The following is a 13,672-nucleotide window of genomic DNA, read 5'->3' as shown; positions in this document are numbered from 1 at the left end:
GTCCTTTTTCAATGACCTTACCTCTTTTTTTAAGGCATTGAGCTTCTTATACAAATCCTCTATTTCGGTCTGGCTTCTAATCTCTCTTCGCTCCATCTCTCTGAGGCCCTTGTTAAGATTCAAATTTTCCTTCTTTAAGCGAGCCGGATCGCCAGTTGCGTCGATTTTCTCTACCATGACTCTTAGAATGTTGGAAACAACCTTGTTGTAATTCTTCATCTTTGCTTTTACAAAACCAGCGATGTTAGATGACACCTGCCACTGCTTGTCGAGCTCGTGCAAATAGTCGAGGCCACGAGCACCCAGCTCATTACCAGAACACTCCAACCAATTCTCTCTCTGATATTTCAGTTCATTTTCTAATTGAACCTCAGTAACAGTGGTAATGTTTTTCCTAAGGGCTCTATTAGTAAGTCGTTTCCTTGACTTATTTTTGTTAAATTCGTCACCAAAGGTATCCTCGGCACTGTGATTGCTACTGGCCAAAAGGGCAGCCATTTGACTAGCTGATCTAGTAGTTCTGCAATTAGTTAAATTATCGCCATCATTATTGTTGTCCGATGAGGAGGTGATTTCGATAGATTGCGTAAAATCAACATCGTCCTCTTGGTTCAATCTTCTTTGTCCTAGCCTCGCGTCTCCTCCTGAGAGGTTCAAATTTATCAAATTTATCTGATTTACCAGTCCTCAGAGTCTTCAGTCTATTACTCCTACGCGTCTGAAGATGAAGATTCTTCTCCTCAGGTGACGCGCTAGTCCTTGTTCTAGCCGAGTCATGAGCCGGATCTTCTTGGTTCGTCTCGAGTCGGCTACTATCTATTTCAGAGCGGACTCTGCCATCCGCAAATCTACTTTTAGACGGGTAGGCTTCTTTTTCTTCTGGAAACCTGTCCGCTTTCCTCTTAATTGATGGAGTATTGGGGACCGTGACAGAGGTTTCTTTAACCAGATCATCAGTCACCATCGCTTCCTCCCTGTATATTGTCTCCTGACAGCTTTCGGAGGGTATATCGCCCAGTGGATTCTCTTCCATGGATGGCGCACGTGTCTGTACGCAATCCTCGGTGGTAGCCAGTTCCACTCGGGTGCCCACCGGAGACACCCGAGTTAGCCCCTCGATAGATGACGACAAGGCGATGCCGGGGACGACAACATCACCAAGCCGGTCGCTGGAGGTTCCGAAGTTCTCCTGCGGCGTTAAATCATAATCGTTTTCCTTGTTGTCTGCCATAGATTCGTATAAGTTTGGTTTGTTAAGAGGTGGCCTTCCCCTGTGCTCGATATCCATGTGAATGCCAAGGTCGTCGATGTGTAATCCGTCCGGTTTATTAGCTTCAGATGTTATGTTAGCCAGCGATCGAATAATAAGACTAAATTCATCATTTAGACTGCTTAGATAATCCTTTTTTTCTTCAATAGAACGTAAGCAGCGACTTAGTACGTCCTGTGTTCTATTTAGATCTTTCACTACTTTAACATCAGTAATATGTTCTTTTACGCTATTGTCAGCTAGTAATGAAAGTAGCTGATCTCTACAATCGCTATTCAAATAGTACTCTTTCTGAAGACAAGAATTCTCATCTAAAATATTTAGATCTAATATATTCAAATCTGGGGAAGAGTCACCTCTCACAACACTTAATTCCGGGTTTTCTCTGATAAGGTCTTCAAATCTTTTCAGTTTTCCTAATAGGAACGACCTAGCACAGAACATTTTGTAGCCGCGACGATAAATTAATCTGAGACATGCCTCTATTAATTTGAGCCTGAAACTATATTCCAGCTTATCAGGAATTATAACTTCTAGTTGTTGGATGGCCTCAATTGCTCTATTTAGCAGTATAGTCGGAGAGAGACCATTGTTCCACGCAGTGTTCCACAAAATCCTCCACAGAAACCATCTTATGCCTTCAGTAGTGACATGTGGGAATATTCCGGCGTAACACTTCAAGGCTGCGGCGACTTGGGCGAAAGTGCAGAGATCCCAAAAGTTGTTACAATGCAACAACTAGGACTCCTAATGTTCACCAGACAGATAAAGCCGCACTCCCGCAATCGCAGTGAAACCCAATCCTCAAAAGATCGAGGAAGGATCATGCAAGATGTTCCAGGTTGCGTGTAGGAGAGTCACGTCCAAATTGTAAATTTCTATTTCTGTTCAACTATCCTTATTTAGGGTAACAGGTGATAAGTTGTGTCAATTGTAAGGAAGATTGAATTAGTCAATCATCAATACATACAGTATGTATTAGATCAGAATTAATTTGATCTATATAGACTAAGGTTCATACGTAGGCTATGTAATGTAATGCAGATGCGTTCGTAAAATTACGTTGATACTCACTTTATAAGTCTAAATAAGAATTAGGTATTTTAATAAGTTCAATAATTCATGTGATTAAACTAAGTTAATCCGTTATCACAATATGGACATGTAATAGGCCTTTTGAACGTATGTACATTGAAGATCAATAATATACTGTTACTGAATAAATGTTTATAAACACACTATCATACACTTTAAATTAATGTCAAAGAATATTAATACTGATTTCCATGCACGACTATATCAACTTGTAGTTAACAATTGTTCATTATTTGCACATATCAATAGATCATCAATATATAATAATATATGCAAAATATATAATAATCTTAATAAAGTTTGTCAAATTGTTCAATAAATAATGTCTTTATGTGATAATGATACCTCAATATATGATAAAATAAGAGAATTATTTTTACTATTGAAGAAGACATTTAGTAATTTCTTGTATATTTTACATGCAATATCCGAGGATTATCTATGCCTGAGATAAATCACGAGATTTTATCACGACAAGAGAAAGGACCAATATCTTCCAGGCACAGAGATAGCAAGTATAACTTCAAAAGAAAGTTACTCATTTGACAACTTATCTATATCATAATGTAAGATTTTAAAGCCTTATTAACTGTCATTTATAATTTATAACTAATCACTCATCAGCCCCATTATAAAGAGGCATAGGTTTTAATAGTTATTATTATCATTATTAATAATCTCTTATGCCTTCTATACATGCACCGAGGGTCAGACGCATGGAATAATCATAAAATTCAACAAGGGATCCCAGTCCGTAAGGCACAGAGATAGCACAAAACGTAGCCTCGAGGAGGTAATTATATAAATAAGTACTTTAATATGTATCAGGTATGACGTAAAAGTTTAAAGTCTTTGTCTATCAATTATATTATATGTTATCAATATCAATTATAAATTATAAATTGATTTGATTTGAATAGACTATGCATGATAGCAAGGAGTAATTTAATACGTGAATTAATCTTCCTTGCTATTATTATTCAATTATTAATGATTTGATTTAAGTATAAAGTTATATCAATTAATTTATAATCATCTATACGGTTTGGCACCGTATGTTCATAAATGTCTCCTTGTTCACTTCACAAAGTGTATAATAATTATTTACTTGTTACACTTAACTTAGTTAACGGAGGAGCACATCGATGATGAGAGACTCCATATAGTGCACAGCCTTGAAGGACAGTTTCAAAAGTTACAGCGCAGCCCATGCAGCCAGGATATTAGAATCCCCATAACGATTCCAAGTGTTTCAGCATAAGAGCCGTTATTCATCCACAGATGATATACACGCTTGCGTCAAACCACCAATCAATTAACACACTAGTTGCCAATTGCATTATTATAAGTAAGTTAAGACCGATTATTTATCTTATAAAGTTCCAAGTAGTAAATTTGTCCACGCACTTAGAATATATATACATTAGAGTTTTAATATATACTATATGGTAATATATTTATTTAATATTTATATTAAATTAAATTTATATTTATCTTATCAAAATTCTAAATAGTAAAGTCCACACACTTAGATTATCTATATTTAGCGTTTTATTATGTACTGTATAATAATCTATATCTTAATTAATATTTGTAACCAAACAATTAAAAGTTTTTAGTTCATCATCACATTAATTTATACAGTATCAAGGTTCCTACAAGCTTGAGGAAAGTCATCAAAAAAAATTGTCTTCAGTCACAATGCCTCATGAATTCAATTTTAATAATATTAGTTAATAATTATATTATTAAGTTATTATATATATCAAAAATCCGCGCCTTTCATATCACGTCCAATGGCAGGTCGCCAGCATATGACAGGCAAGCTGCCAACCCACTTGAGCACGCGCGCACTGCGCAGAACACATGCGCCGTGATAATCGACTGCCACGTGTTGAATGTTTCAATACACTTGTTAAAGTCTTAAATGTCAAAAGTTTATATTAGTCTTATAATAAACACTTATAGAGTTATGTACTAATTGTTTAAAAAATAGAAAAAGGCACTTATTATATGTTATTGCTCGTTTAAAAATCAGATTTCAAATTAATAAACTATGGATTTATAGAGCCAATAAGAGACCGCCAGCAAGCATGTATACAATGCAGCCAACTCACTTTTGAGCACGCGAGCGCATTCATATAATGAGAAAAGTCAAAAGTTTTATTCTCAATTTTTAACAACAATTATCATTGTTACGACTATTTCTCGCTATTAGAGATCACAATAAGAACACCAAGAACATATACAAATCAATTCTATTACCATAAAAATCTAAAACGTTTTATCATAGAGTCCAAAGATTTGATATAAGAGAGAGAAGGACAGCAATAGTCAGAATAAGGAATTATTATTTCTAGATAAATTAATAAACCGTTTCAGTCAAAATTTTTGTAGTCATTAACAAACAACATCAACTATATATTAAATATATTCTTTATCATTAGAAAAATGTCTAAGTCAGAGAATACTCACTCTCGCTGTAAGTCCATAGGAGCAAAAGAGAGAGCAATAAACCAAAATGAAAGTAATCATTTTAACTGAACTAAAGCGTTTTGTCACTTAAAATTTTAACAATCACTAAGAAACATTAACAGACATATGTTGATAATGTTTTTTAACACAGAAAAATGTTTAAAATCATTAAATGTTCACTTGTAGTACAAGTCCACTAGTGTGAGAGAGACAAAACTAGTCACACCATTAATTCGCTTATTAAAGGTATAATAGTTCATAAATTTAACTGAACTTACTATATATGATAAAGTATATGATAACACATAATCCAGTAATAATGTAATCCAGTTTTATCACGTTTTTAAGTCACAGTATCAAGTGCCAAATCTGCCTGTCAACGTAACTAGACAGGGAGAGCACGTGTACATACTTTAGTCTCTTATTATTAACAAACCATTTGTTTAAACGATCTGCCTCCATTTACCGATATTCTAGGCAATAAAAGCAATCGACCAATAATGTTTATAACATCCACAACAGTAAATTTACTATTTTAATCACTACTTATCGCGGAGCGTATATATCACACGTTTGATGAGGACAGTGTCACTCAACCGACCATCGCCCCCACGGGTCCTGGTCCAACGTGAGGATGAACTTCTCCCATGCCCGGCATTTTGCCTTACCGATGGCCCCCAAAAGAGCCTCGCGAGCATCGCGGTACTCTGCTCGGAGGGCCATCTCAGTCTCCGCGGACATCCCCGCCCCGACTGCTACTCCGCCCTGGAATAGACGTCGTAGCTCCGCATACCGGTGGCGCGCCCGGAGGCACGCATTCCGGAGATCCTCGATCTCCGTACTCCACCAGTACACGGAACGCCGGTTTGGGGGTGCCGCTCCTGCCCTTGGCATGCACGCGTCCGAGATGTTTGTTGCAACATCCCGGAGCGCGGCAGCCTCCGACTCTGTATCCGGGCATGGGTCCTGGTCTGCGTCTGGGTCCCATACAGCGGCGGCGATGGCCGCTCGCAACGCGTCTTGGTCTAGGCGCTTCAGCGCCCATCTTGGTGAGCTCGGGTGGGTGAGTCGAAGAGGTACCCTGCTGGACGGGAGACGCAGATCAAAGGTAATATACCTGTGATCCGACAGCGTTCTCTCGTCCATTACCTTCCACCCCGACACTTGTGGCGGCGACATCAGAGGGTCGCGAACGTTACGTCCACAATGGACGTCCCCTGAGCGCGGACGCACGTAGGCTCGGAGCCGCGATTAAGAACGCGTAGCTCCGAGCCCTCCACCCAAGTCCGCAATATGCGGCCCCTTACACTGTCCTCGGGGCAACCCCAGTCCACCGACTTGGAGTTGAAGTCCCCGAGGACCAGGATCCTGGGGCTCCTGCACTGTGCTACGAAGGAGCATATTGCACCCAGGATCCTCTCAAACACGGGCCGCTTGTGACGCAGATTTATGTAGCAGCTCACCACCGTGAGTTCCCCCCCACCGAGCGGCTGCCCATCCTTCTCCCGCCGCAAGGCGCTCGAAGGATGTGCCGGGCAGCCGCAATGGGGCCAAGATCACCGCCGAGCCGAACCTGCTCGAGACCGCAGACGGCGGAATCGAGTACGGCTCAGCGATGACTACAAGGTCAACCCCCCACCGCGCCGCACTGGCGACCAGAAGGTCTTGCGCAGCGGCGTAGTGGTTCAGGTTGGCCTGCATCACCTTGGTCGCAATGGCAGTGGCGGATATATCCGCCATCATTTACGACCTCGGTGTCTTGGTCCCCGTACCAGTCCCTTCGCTGCGGGAGGTCTCCTTAACGGGTGCCCCCCGATAGTTGTCGCCCAGATTTGCGGGCGTCCCCCCAGAAGCCCCCGCGATAGTGTCCCCAGTGGATCTTTTCCTCCTTTCCGAGAAGCCGCCTTGGGTCCCTTCTGGGACGCGCCTCCTTCCCTTCTTCTGTTTGGGGGCACAGGATGGTGCCCCCAGACGATGTCCTGCCGGTCTCCCCAGGTCCGTACATAGCGGGCACTGGGGAGTCGCCTCGCACTTCGCTGCCGTGTGATCTGTGCCACCGCAGCGGTAACAGCGTCCGCTTCTGTCAGCGGTGCTTGTGCACCGCTGTCTGGGGTGACCTACCTCCAGGCAGCGGTAGCACTGCAGGGGCCGGGTCGCTAGTACCTCGGCCCGCACGATCACCCATCCGACAACTAGGCCGCGCCCGTCGGATGCCGCGGCAATTCGCCGGGCAGCCACGAGCGGGGCCTGGACCCACAAGGTTCCCAAACCCGAGAGGGCGCGTCGGATGTCGCCGACGCGTATGTCCCCCTCGAGACATCCTCCCGCAAAGGCAAGGGAGGAGATTACCTCCTCCTTGCTCGCGTCGTCCGATAGTCCGGAGACTCGAACTTCCACGCGCTTGACCGGGCGGGCTACTTTTATGCCCGTCCCGGTCAGGGCCTCCGCCATGCGGGCGGCCAGCTTTTCCGCCTTGGCGGAACCGCCTTCACCGGGAACCTCAAGCAGAAGTGCCCCGGTGGCGGCCCTCTTGGACCTGAGTCCTGTTAATCCGAAGTCGGCCAGCTTCACAAGGCCCATTGCCTTATCGAGAGTGCACTCGCATCCCTCCGGCCTCGTCAGCGTGATCGCTGACGCCGGAGGGGTGCGAGGCAACCTAACTTTGGTCGTTTTTCGCGACGTCTCGCCCTTCTGAGTCCCTTTTAGGGCCCTCTTCTGAGGTACCTGGGGGACCTGGACGGGCTTGGCCGCCGCGGACTTTGCCGCCTTGGCCGCTGCTCTCTTCTCTTTGCGGCCGACCACTTTGGACCAGACCTCCGCCGTTTGTACCGGGGAAGTGCCCGTGGTGGCGGCCGCCGTGACAGCCTCAGGCTGTTTGCTCGCGACGGGGGGTTCACCGCCCCCCTTCTTTTTCTTGGCCGGTCGAGGGCCGGATTCGCGTGCCGGCAGGGTGCCGGATCCGGGCTTCGGCTGAGTGCCGGTCCCGGGTGCGGGGGGATTGGGTCCCCGAGACTTAAGTCCCGATGGCCCCCCTCCCCCCCCTACAACAACGACACCCCCCCTGACCTCGATAGCCCCCATGTCTCCCCTAGAACCCCTTTTGGTACCGTGAGGAGGCACCAAGACCTCCTCTTTTACGATACGGGGCTTCGGTTTTGGAATAACTTCCGCCAAGACTTCTTGGCGGAATGCCCCTAGCTTCCTTTCCAGGAGTTCTTTGATCCTGGCAAAGAGATCCTTGCCAGGGTCGCTCCTCTCCTCCGTTCTCCTGTCACCAGACTCCCGCGGTGATGTGCAGGGAGCCGGCAAAGGGTGTTCCGTTCTTTGTGGCGGGGGGGGGTCTCTAGGCTCAGGACACCCGTGTCTACTTGGTCACCAAGGTCCATCTTGGTGGCCTTCCTCTCAGGTGCCGGGTTTTTTGGCACCTTGAAGTTGACCTCCTGGGGAGAGTCTTCCTTTTCCTCATCCGTGACGGCGCCGGTGACTCGCCGTCTTTTGCCCCCTCCCCCTCTTCTTCTCGCGCTGGGGGAGCAGTGGTGGGTTGGGACCGTTTGGTCCCGTTTGTTGCGCTGGAACTTCCGGCAGAACCGAGTGGGCTCCATCCATCGCTTTCTCCTCGTGGGCCGCCAGGTGACCCGGGGTGGCCATGACTTGGCCGAACGTTGCGGTGCATATGTGCACCTTGTACGCCTCCACTGAGGCTTGGAGGCAAGCTATCTGATTTCGGAGATGTTCATTCTCCAGCCTCAGCTTCGCGTTGTCGGCGCGAAGACCGTCCGCATCGCCAGTCACGAGTACTCGACGATGTAATTCGTCCGTCGTCTGTCTGACGTCCACCGCTACGTCTTTCAGATTGCGGACGAAAGTCCCCTTTAGGTTGCCCGATTTGCGGGCAACATCCTCCACCACCCCCATTGCTTCTTCTATGGAAGAAGCCAACTGCTCGACGGTGGAGAAGTGGGGGTCGCTCCGCGACGATCTGATCGTCCGTCTGTCCTCCCTGGCAGACCTTGGTCGGTCGAATGGGAAAGAGGAGGAGGATCCTAGGCCTCGTCTCAACAAAACACCCATACGGGCTGCTTCGGCTTGGGCCCTTCTCTCGTCTGCCTCCTCTTGCGCTAGTTTTCGCGCATAACGCAGTTTGCGCAGCTCGTCGCGTGCCTTTCCTACGCCCGCAAATTTACCGGCGAGTGCCGGGTTTTTGGGCTTACGCCCGCGCGGGTCTTTCGCTGGTGTCGCCTCGCTCTCCGATGACATAACGTCGGCGCACACCTGTTCTCCCTGGGCGATATGGGAGGGTGTTGGGGGGGGCTCCATTGCTCCGTTGTCCGTGAGGGTTGTTAGCTCCAACTCTATCGAGCCGAAGATCTCCCCCTCGGACAGATACCCCTGAGTGAATACCGATGAGCCGGGAGACATGTCCCTTTTCTCGTCCACCCTTTTCTTCTTCTCCGCGGCCTTCTTCGGTGACCTGGGGCCGGGGCGATAATTCGCCACCGGTGTCCCTGCTGCGCCGCTCGCCGCTGTCCTGTCCCCTATTGTAATAGTGCTCCTCGAGCCACTCCTCATCACATCGACCAGCTCTACTGTGGCCGATTTCAACCGGTCTTCCTTCCCGATGTGCTTCTCTTCTAATGAAGTGCTGGCGACTGCTTCGCCGCTTGCCTCCGTATGTTCAATCGGCGTTCTTGCCCCATCTGTATTTTTTGTTTGTGTGTTATATCTGCAATTCATCTTTGTTTAATCCCACTTTCCCGTCACGGCTCCTGTCCCCCAGGGTATACCCCCACCGGCCAAAGGGTGCCCCGAAACATGACCGGCCACACCCTAAGGCCGGGCCCCAAGTTCCCCCGGGGAGGAGACGTACGTCATTGGCCGGGGGGATACCGCACCCCGGCCTGACCCCGAGCCTCTTACACACTCACGCAGGTTTTGACGCCTACGTGGGCTTTCAGGGGTCCCGCGCCTCCGACTGCGCGGGTACCGTGACGGGCGGCGCCACCCGGGGGGCCCCACGGACGCTTTGGACAGGGTCGCCGCTCCCCGGCCCTGCCCTACACGCCGTGGCGACCAGCTACCGTGTTACCTCTCGTTGAAGGCTTTCGACGAGGGGGTGCGCCTCCCCGATCGGTCGGTTCGGAAGGGGAAACGGTCCCGACCGACCGGGGGTATCCTCTCTCGCCGCCGGGCCCTGCTTCGGAAACGTCCGAGCGGCCCCGGCGGCAGGCGGCCGCGGCACCCTCCGGGCTATGCCCCTCGGGTAACCCCTCCGGGCTATGCCCCTTGGGTAACCGCGACTCGCCTTCGCCGCCATCCTCGGCCCGGATTCGGAGATGTCCGAGCGGCCCGAGGATGGCAAGCCGCAGGGACACTGGGACAAGAGCACGCTCTCCAACCAGCACCCTGCGACTTCCCTCTCGCCGTCGAGCCCCTCCTCGGAATATGTCCGAGCGGCCTCGACAGCCGACCCGCGTAGGTCTCCTCCGGGCAGTGCCCCTTGGGTAAACCCTCCGGGCTATGCCCCTTGGGTGACCACGCGTGGCCGTCTACACCGACCCAGCCCTGCCTCGGAAACGTCCGAGCGGCCTGGGTACGGCCTACCCCAGGGACGCTGGGACGGGGACCCAGGCTACTCAGCCTGGAGACTTCCAACCAGCACCCTGAGGCACCTCCCTGTCCTCGGGAACCGCTCCACGAGCAGGCCCCGAGGACCGATCGACATGACCCCCTCCGGGCAAAGCCCCTTGGGACAACCCTTCGGGCAAAGCCCCTCGGGTGACCATGTCGATCCCTCCGCCGGCGCGACCCCCTCCGGGCAAGGCCCCTCGGGAAACCCTCCGGGCATGGCCCTTTGGGTAGTCGCGCGCGGCACCCTTTAATGCGGCCCCCGCCGCCGACGCCCACCCCCCTACCCCCCAAAAGAAATCCCGAGACGAGCCCCCCCAGGACGGAGGGGGGAGAAAACCCCGGACGGCAAAAGCCGCCTACCCGGCAAGCGTGCCGGGCCACAGAGCGTGGTGGGAAGGGAAGCGCCGAAGCGCCGTGCAGTCCCTTCTCCTAACGGTGCCATGCCACCGGGCGTTTGAATTCCGGGTCGCCATCCCTTACCACATACGAGCCGAAGCTCTAACGGGGAAGTGGGCCCCGTCTCCCCGAGATGTGGAATTCTTCCACACCCCAAGGAGAGCCCCCAGAGACGGAGGGCATGCCCCCGAGACCGGGGACAGTGTACCTTGGAAGGTACAGACCACTCTTGGCACCCCTTGCAAGGCTATTCCCTTGCGAAGGGTGAGCCCCCCCACCACGACAAGGTGGTGGTCCACGGGGGGGAGCTTGTACACCATCCAAGTATATAATCTATATTGATATATATTTTATTATAATATAATTATAATTTTGTTTTTTCTTACATATTATATGTATATATGTATATATACATATACATACATACATACATATATATATATATATATACAGGGTGATTCAAAATAACCGGATGTCCTTGCAGGGACATATTCTTGAACGAATTCTGAGACGATTTTTCCTTTTGCAAAATTTTGTCCGAAGCTTATTGCGGTGTCTAATATAATATTATAAATACAATATTATTGACCGTCTAGGAAGCTGAGACTAACTAAAGAAATAATATAAATAAATTATTTTTATAAATAATAATATGTATAATTTTACGTCCATGTCACCTATGTATTGATTAATTTGGAGTCAGCTGTAAAAAATCAATAGAATATATTGATCGGTTTGGAGTCAATGTTAACTTCAGACCAATCAACGCGTATGCGTATAATTGACATACAAGTACATTATTATTTATAAAAATAAATTATTTATATTATTTCTTTAATTAGTCTCAGCTTCCTAGACGGTCAATAATATTGTATTTATAATATTATATTAGACACCGCAATAATTACTGAATAAATCAATCAATAATATTGCGCAATGTCAAATATTGTGCAAAACATTAATCGTCTATGGGGGCCATTAGGCTCATGTCGCGTCGTGCCATCCCTGCCTATCCGTTGTACCCGGCTCGTAATTAGCTCACTATTTTTAATTATATCTCAAAAACTAAGCTTCGGACAAAATTTTGCAAAAGGAAAAATTGTCTCAGAATTCGTTCAAGAATATGTCCCTGCAAAAACATCCGGTTATTTTGAATCACCTTGTATATATGTACAGGATGAGACATTTTAATCGTCTTAGGTGGCTATCTAGGAATTTTCCTAAACAAAAACATTTTGCAGATTAAAAAAAATGCATTATATATATATATATATATATTTACGAGATATCTTATACCTTACTCTAATATAATTTTGACATAAAATATAAATTATTTCATAAAATATTTATTTTTCGATAATCTTACACTAATAATTTTATACACAGAAATAAACGAATCAATTGATGCATAGAAAACGTATTATTGTATTTAACAAAAAGTACATTGCAATTACACAAATTTTTTGTTAAAAATAAATAACCATTTGTTTTTTTTGCACCAATTGATTCATCTCATTATTCTGTATATCAGGAGACGCGGTAGTGTCTCCGGCCATGTTCAAACCCTAAAAGACCTTAAAAGACACTACAAGTCTCCTTATCCTGCACCATCAAAGTCCATTTTTTAGGGGTGTAGAACTACTAAAATATAAAAAATTTTGAATTGCACGTAACATAACCTGAAAGGCGGCATCGCCACGAGTAATTTGAGCCAAGAAAAAATAAAATCGGTCAAGCCGTTCCGGAGATACAAGCGGTCAAAAAGTGACGTTTTTCATGAAAAATTAAGAAACGTCGTCGTCTTCTTCTTCTTCTTCTTCTTCTTCTTCTTCTTCTTCTTCTCTGTCCGCGTATAAATCTCTTCTCACCTTTCACTCACACCTCCCTCAACTCCCACCCACCCCTTTCCCACCCACATCCCGCCCCCACCCCCGCCCTCACCCCACCCCACCGCCACTCCCACCCCCACCCCTCTTTCGCCTTTTTCACCCTCTTTCATTCCCTCTCACCCTCTTCGTCCTCTTTCACCCTCTTTCACCCTCTTTCGTCCTCTTTCACCATCTTTCGCCTCTTTCACCCTCTTTCGTCCTCTCTCACCCTCTTTCATTCCCTCTCACCCTCATTTCACCCTCTTTCATTCCCTCTCACCCCCTTTCGTCCTCTTTCACTCTCTTTCGTCCTCTTTCACCCTCTTTCGTCCTCTTTCAGCCTCTCTCGTCCTCTTTCACCCTCTTTCGTCCTACCTCACCCTCTTTCGTCCTCTTTCACCCTCTTTCGCCCTCTTTTGTCCCTCTTCGCCCTCTTTCACCCCTTTTTGTCTTTTTTCACCATCTTTCGCCTCTTTCACCCTCTCGCCGCACGCGCACCCGCGTCATGCTCTCCACCCTCGGTCACCCTCTTGTATTCCTCTCACCCCCTTCGTCCGATTTCACCCTCTTTCGTCGCGGTCCACCTCCGGTCTCTGACCTCTGGGTGCTCGTCACCCTCGGTCGTTCCGGACTTCACACCTTTGTGTCCTCTCTTACCCGCGGACACCCCGGGCGGCCGCGGGCACCCGCGGGCATCCCGCTCACCGCGGCGGGCGCGGGCACCCGCGGGAGTCGCGGGGACCGGCGGGCAGGAGCGCGCACCTCGCTGGCGGTCCGCGGCCGCACCCATCGGTCAGGTCTCGCGCAACCCGCGTTCACGCCGCGGGCAGGCCCGCTGCAACCCGCGGGCAGGCCAGGCGGACCCGCGGGCGGGCAGCGGTCACCCCGCTGTCGATCTCTTGCATCTCTTCGTCCGGCATCGCTCACCCTCATTTCATTC

This window comes from Nylanderia fulva, unplaced genomic scaffold (genome assembly GCF_048542155.1).
Source record: "Nylanderia fulva isolate GAGA-0341 unplaced genomic scaffold, ASM4854215v1 Scaffold194, whole genome shotgun sequence".
In the NCBI taxonomy this organism is placed as follows: Eukaryota; Metazoa; Arthropoda; class Insecta; order Hymenoptera; family Formicidae; genus Nylanderia; species Nylanderia fulva.
The sequence above is the reverse complement of the archived record's forward strand: the minus strand, read 5'-3'. Positions refer to the sequence as shown.